The following is a 7,320-nucleotide window of genomic DNA, read 5'->3' on the forward strand; positions in this document are numbered from 1 at the left end:
TTGTCCTTGCCGTTGTGCTCTCGGCTGCTTTTCCTCAGGAAAAGTGCTTTTCCACCTTCCCTAGGCACTGTGGGGAGTGAAGAGAATCGGGTGGGCAACTGCCAGCTTTGCTCCCGTTGGCGGCCGAGTGCTGAAGGCTCGCGCCCAACGAGCGGGTGTGACCACGCGGTGCGGTGCGGTACCACCAGTGGGACCTGGCTGGGGCCCAGCAGGCACTGAAGTCCCATCAGACCTAACGATCAGCCCCTGATGGTGTCTCAGACCGAACAAGGCTACTCTGTTTCCCATCCTCGAGCTCCATGGGAGATATTGGCCTCCAGAGAACCACACACAACATTTGGAAATCGACACATGCATCCAAAGGGCAACCCAGACCTGGCACTCTGGTTTAATTTCCTGTGGGTGTAGGCCACGCGTTTGCAGGATGCTGGTTCAGAGCCACTAAGGGCAGGGAATAAGATTTATAAATGGATGCAGGAGCCAGTCCACCTCTTTGGACCTCTGCTGCTCAGGTGTGTTATCAGCTGCAGAACTGACACTCAGCTTCCACCTAGGAGGAGGTAGCCACATCTCTCAGTATCTGAGTTTTCTGTGTGCAGAACCATCTAAGTGCCAACACCGCCCCGTTGCTGACAAGCTCTTGATACCAGAGCCACCAAGTGACATTCTCAGAGTGGGCACTTGGGGTGTGATTGCAAGGGGATGCTCTGAGTTCAGGTGGATTAGATATAACCCTGCAAAGATAATATGGGGGGGGGGGGGCGTGTGATTGTACCAGTCGCATCTGGGTTTGTGTCTGCTGTGACTGAAGCAACATTTGGGATGTTGGAGACCAAGCCTGAAGGTTGAGGTTCCGCAGGAGCTCTGCACGGTCTGCAGACAAATCACCAGTTGACTTCTCTTAGCTCTGTCCCCAAACTCTTTACACCCTTCAGAATTCAGTAGCACAACAAACCCAAAATCTGGCTGTTTGCTAACGTTTCTTTGAGGTTTCTTTTTAGCCTGTCTGCTGCTACACATCACAGCTTGGGCAAGGGGCTGAGTTTTGTGGATCCAGAGAGAGAATTGAATGACCTTTAAAGTCTGTTTTCAAACTCTTCCAGAAATTAAAGACCTGGTTCAAGAATTAGTGGGTGAATGTATTTGGTATATTTATGCCCTTCCAGCCTATGAAATCTGCAAAATGCCTGATATCTCTTTTCCATCTTGCCAGAGGAGGGTGCAAACCCCGTCTCCCCATGCCAGCCTCCCAAGTGGGAAATCCACCTACTGGTGCTTGCATGGGATTTGCCGCTGTAGGAAAGACAGTGGGTTTTGTCTGTGACTGGGACCGTTTCTCAGGCATTTGCTTCAAGAAAAGGGAATGAAAATGTCAAGCAAGAAACAGGTGATTGGTATAATCATCTTTAGCTTCCAACTTGGCTGACACTGCAAAAGAAGTGGTATGAGTAGTCAGGAAAGAGATACCACCTTCACTGTAAAATTAAACACGTCTTCTGTGCTTTACTGATTGCCATCACCCTTCATTGTCTTGGAAATTCTCCTGCTCAGGCACTTTCCCTTGATTAAGGTGACACACGGCCGTTTTCCCCAAGTACCACTTCTGTGCTTTCTGTCTGTTGCTGCACTACCTCAAAGGACATTGTCCACTTTCTCGTGCATCTCTGTCCCCTTAGGGCAAACCCTCACTCAGTGTACACTGAAATAAAGATGCACAAAAGAAGTGAGGGCTTTTCACCCTTCCCATCCTTCTATAGACACATCCTATAGATGGGAATTCTCACCCTGGACTGGAGACCGGGATAAATTTCTTTTGAAATAAACCAAGATTTCTTGTAGTGGGATCAAAAGTATCTAGATTTACTGCCATGCTCCCCTTAAAGAGTACGCAGTGCCCACTAAACTGAGCGTGCGAAGGGCGGATGATGGTCTTTCTGTCCTTGGCAGGGAGTCGCTGCTGTATACGCTGGCCAGAGAGCAGCACCGAGGAGAAAAGATGGAGCAGATGCCAGAGAAGACAACTCACGCCTGGAGGAACCTCTTTGGCTCTGTAGACCACAAGCAGCTGCAGCAGGACTTCCAGCACATGCTGTACAACAGTGTTGAGGGGGCCCAGCAGAAGTGGAACTTCGATTTCCTCCAGGACATGCCAGCAGAGGGGGTCCTGCAGTGGGAATAGCTCAGAAGCCACGAGGTGCCCACCTTCTACCACAGCTTCGTGGTGGGAGATGGTCAGAGACCACTGCAGCTCTTGTGCCAGCCCAGTGCCCCTGGGCAGGGAGGACACGAGTCACCGCTTTGCTCAGGTGGCACTGACTGAGAAGCCCAAAACTTCCAAGGAAACAGGGAGCAAGAGGATCTGGGAAGGGAAGAAGACAAGACAGACATCTTTAATAGGTGGGTGAGGCCCTTGTGTGGCTCAGATGATCCAACCTGGTCCCAGCACCTGCTTAGAAATTCTTTGATGGGCCCAAAGATCCGTGTTGCTTTAAGAAACTGCAGCCCTTCAAAGAAGCATCTGGAGGAGAAGGAAGGCTCACTCTAAATTGATGGGTGTGGGGCTTGTGGTTTTTGGAGGTGCTGTGTGACAACCCCCTTCCTAGCCCTGGGGGTCTGCTTAGGACTTGTCACAGTCAGAGCAATAAGAGCACTTCTTGCAGGAGGATAGTTTGGATAGTTTGAAGGGCTAGATGTTTAAAAAGGCAGTCTAAGAAAGGCAGTGAGGTGATTTCTCAAGCAGGAGCCCAGCAGGAAAACAGGGTTGCCCATTGGATGGGAGTTTTTGCTTTTTTGCTTTTTTTTGTTTGGCCGTGGGCACCCTTTCCCGAGTGCAATAAGGAACACCATTCAGCCAGCTAAGCCTCAGGAAGAAGACCAGAAACCAGAGAAAGCAGCCAGGTCTCCTGCTAGCTTCAGCTTGGATATTATACTCAGTGAAGGCATCCAGGAATTTTAAGCGCAAATCGATCTTAGACTTGGCCAGGTGGCAGCAGGGGCTAGATTTTCAAATGCCTCTCACCAAGGACTTGCTGCCAGGAGTGGGTTTCAGCATCCATAGAAGAGCTTTAGGATTTTGAAAGTCCTCAGCATCCTGCATGCTAAGCTGTTCTGAACATCTGGCCCCTCATTTTCTCTTCTCAACAGGATTCGAACTTGTTCGAAAAATCTAATCCCATATATTAGATTTTCCCTTGTTTTGGTTTATCCAAGACTGAGGTTTTCAAGATGTAGGCCAAGGATTTTCTTTCAGGAATTTGATGTAAGACACCAGCTTGAAATTGGCTAGAAGATAATTGAAGCTAAGGTTTCAGGAAACACTTTCTGAGCAGTGATGTTGATCTAAGTCAGACAATAGACTAATTTGCTATTTGAGGGTATGAAACTTAATTGCTAGCGAGAGGTTCAGGAAGAGGTTGGAGATTAATGAAGAGTGGAACATTGCACACTGGAGTACAGAACAATGATATTTAATGAGTGCTCTTTTCTTCTCCAAAGCACTTTACAGCCATTAACTAATTAACAGTATAATTTACAGGTAGGAGTACAGAAGTGTAATTCAGAGCACAATGTTGTGATGGTTTGAGGGAACTGCTGTTCAATTGTAAATCTCTCACTAGGTGTGTGGGAGTAAATTATGCAGATATTTCCAGGGGATATTTTTCTTCCGTTTGGTTTTCCCCAGGCAAGAAACATTTCATCAGGGGATGTGGAAACCAAAATACCACGCTGCACAGTTTAACACTTTCCCACATGTGTTTTTATAAGAGAAAACACTTTAGACTAACAACAGTACCCTTCTCCCCAAGGAATCTGGGTGTGCAAGATGGGCCAGGAAAATCGTCTGCAGTTTTCTCTTTTGGTGAGGCTTGGAGATCAGTCCCTCTCTTAGTCCTTGTCTCACAGGCACGCACACACATCCTTATTATTGCTAGCCAAAGGGTGCAGTAGAAGTTTCCCTCTAACTGCAAGAACCTTGTCCCTCTGGGCACGCCTGAAGTAATTCAGGCAAAACTGAGCAGGGGAAGTCATACCTACTGATACAGTCTGACCCCACACTTCACCCCTTCGCTCATCTTCTGCCATCCCGTAATGAAAGGTTAGTTTAGGATTAGGATCTGAGGTTGGATTTGAACCCAGTTATCTGCGTTCTGCTTTGGTCAACAAGAACACTGTAATGCTTTACATTAAGATCCAACAATGTGCGTTTAATTTAGACTTTCGAAGGCAGCTGTGGCCCATTAAATAAATATCGATATATTTAAAGCCAGCCATGGGGTTTTGTGGACATTGGCGCCTCCCAAGTGAAAGGAGCAGAGGTTTTCCTGCTGCATTTGGCTCCTCAGACATGCAGAGAGCAAACCAGTATGAAAGTAAATTTTTCCTTCTATCTCCCAACCCTTTTATGTAGACGTACTCTGTCTCCATTCTCTCCTTTTCACTGCAGACCCGGTGTGGTTCTGCTCTGTTTTCTGGGAGAGTCTCAAATTCAAAAAGCAGCTCTGATACAGGCTATAAGCCTTTTTCACTCTTTCCTTCCTTTTTTTTTTTTTTTTTTTTTTTCCACTTATCAAGGTTGCCAGCTCTTTCACTCCTCTTCCAAACCCTTTGTCTTGCCTGAGTCTGATACACTTAGACCTTGGCTGTCCTGGGAGACGTTCATAAATCCTTTCCTCCTTTGCTAAAGGTCAGAGAGAGAAAATTGGTAGAAATCCTGTGTTTTCACTAGCAGGTCTTACTTCTGAAGCAAATAGTTCATGCAAGATGCTAGGGAGAAAATGGGGAGGAAAGGAAAGCAGGTATTTAGGTAGGTATATTTAAACAAAAATCTTTCCTTCCTAGGTCCCCATGGCCAGGCTTTCCTACTGACAGGCTGCAGGCAGCATCCTCCTCAGTACCTTACTTCCGGCAGTGCAAGTGGTCTTTGGAGTCTTTCAGGCAAACCAGCTGTTTTCCATGGACTCTGTTTAGCATCTTAGATGGAGGCTGGACCATCTGAGTATGGCTCTGGGGAACCTGCATCCATCTGGCTTTTTAAGCGCCTCCATCAATTTTGAAACTAGGCTCCGTTATGTGGGTGTCTGAGCAGTTGGGCTCTTGCTAAAATTCTTCACAGGCAGAAATGGCAATACTGACTTCTGAAGTCTTTGCTGAATTTCATTGACTAAGCATAATTCCTAATGCATTTCTTTTCCTAAAATAAGATGAAAAATAGCTATATGGGAGTCTTTTAAATGGAAGAAATATGTGGTAAGGATTACATTCGGTAATGTAAGCAGTTTTTTCTTACTGCTGTTCCTTTCCTCTGCTGCTCCACTGAGAGACTACAGCAGGTTATAGTAATAGCAGGATTTGCTTTTCTACTGAGTTAGCAGTGCATCACAGAATCACAAAAATTTCACAGAATCATTCAGGTTGGAAAAGACCCTTGGGATCATCGAGTCCAACCATCAGCCCGACTCTACAAAGTTCTCCCCTACACCACATCCCCCAACATCTCATCCAAACGACCCTTAAACACACCCAGGGATGGTGACTCCACCCCCTCTCTGGGCAGCCTATTCCACTCTCTGACCACTCTTTCTGGGAAAAATTTTTTCCTAATGTCCAGTCCTCCTGCCTGGCAGAATATACTCTCTTTGGGATCACATCCTGCTCCAGAAGTTTAACTTGGGGCTAACTCAGGCACTCCATTGCACTGTGCCATGCAGATGAAGGAAGTTGGCTGCAGGAATCTTGCTGCACACACTTGGCTGTCAAAGCCTACAGAATTCCAGTCATCCCACCATACGCTTCTGCATCGAAATTAATGCAACTTCATGCTGCGAGGACTTGCTAGTTGTTGCCAATTTGACTGTATAGAAAGCTCACATTTAAATACCGTTGGAGCCCACATCCTCAACTGAAATTGGAACAAATTCATTACTATGAATACAAAAAATTTACACCAGTTAGATCCCATGAACTCTAAAGATAAATACTCATCTAGCTTCCATTTCAGCTAATTCTGTTCTGTGACCTGAAAAAAATATGTCTTTTTTTGTGTGAGGGTGGGAGGCAGGGAAGGAACTCACAGGGAAACTCCCGTGTTGTAATCGTGATTCTGTAGTTCAGGCTGATTTATGTTTGCACCTGAAACAAAGATTCAACCGCACATGCTTATGGAAACATAATGGGTGTTCTCCCTGTGAGCCACAGGGAGCAAAGAATTAGTTACAATTCAGTGATAGTGCAAGGTTTTATGCAGTCCTTGAATCTGCAGTTTAATCTAATAAGCAGAAATAAAGTGCCCCATATATATAGTTGATGTTGTTTTACTGAGTATTTTTTGTTACTTTTAAGGAGGAAAAAAAATAACTATTTCTGTCTGGAAAGCACTGCAGCAGTGGATCTAAAAGTTGGATTGAAATGTCACATTGCTCAGCTTGCATAAGAGGGTCCAAAGTCTTTTGATCTCAACCAGATAAAAGCCAGCACATTTCCTTTGTTTTGGTTGGTATTACATAGCTTTACGTGGAACATGGTAAAGGCATTTGTTTGGTTCATTCACGAGCCATAACAGAAGTCTAAATGACTTCTTCAACACGAAACAGAGATTGAAGAGATTCCTTGAAAAGCAGCTGTCATCAGTGTCATAGTGTCAGTTCTGTGTTGTTCTCCAGATTACTACTCGGCAAAGAAGCGAATCAAAATGAATATGCAAGCTGCTTCAAAGAAGTCAACTTCTTGAAAGCAAGGAGAGGATTGCTGTGCGCTGGAGTGGTTGGGAACATCTGCCAAGCTTCTTCAACCTTCAGAAACCGGATGTGCAGGCTGCAGAGACTTAGGGGCATCCCACAGACATGTATTCCTGACAGCAGCAGTGAGAACAGAATATACTTTAATTGGGATGGGGTCAGGCCAAATCAACTGGAATCACTTTGATGAGAAATTACTGGCCTTAAAAACCACTGGTAAGCAAGTTTGAACACTACAGAAATTGGCTAAGGCTAACAGTTTAATGTGCATTAAAAATCACTGTACATGAGAAAGTGGTAAACAGTTAAAACAACCGTATACGTGTAATAATGTGCTTGGACAAGTTGGGGCCTTTCACACTGTCACGTCTTTACATACCCTCTTTTTTGGTTTTAGCAGGGACAGCTTACTAAGTTTCACCATCTCAGCTTTACAGGTCTGACACTAAAAAAAATTCCCAGCCCTTTCTGTGATTTTTTTTTAGGTACAGAATTTTATGCTTGAAACTATTCAGGGCATAAGTAACAGCGCTTGGGTGCCAAAAGCTGGGATGTAAATGGAGAAAGCTGAAATTATTTAGGAACA

General features: G+C 45.3%; 1 pseudogene; it reads left to right on the top strand.

Annotated features, from left to right (window-relative positions):
• Positions 1-351: 351 nt before the first annotated feature.
• LOC141944181 (cyclin-dependent kinase inhibitor 1-like) lies at positions 352-6,727 on the top strand (annotated as a pseudogene).
• The last annotated feature ends 593 nt before the right edge of the window (positions 6,728-7,320 follow it).

Source organism: Strix uralensis, chromosome 5, assembly GCF_047716275.1.
Source record: "Strix uralensis isolate ZFMK-TIS-50842 chromosome 5, bStrUra1, whole genome shotgun sequence".
Taxonomy (NCBI): Eukaryota; Metazoa; Chordata; class Aves; order Strigiformes; family Strigidae; genus Strix; species Strix uralensis.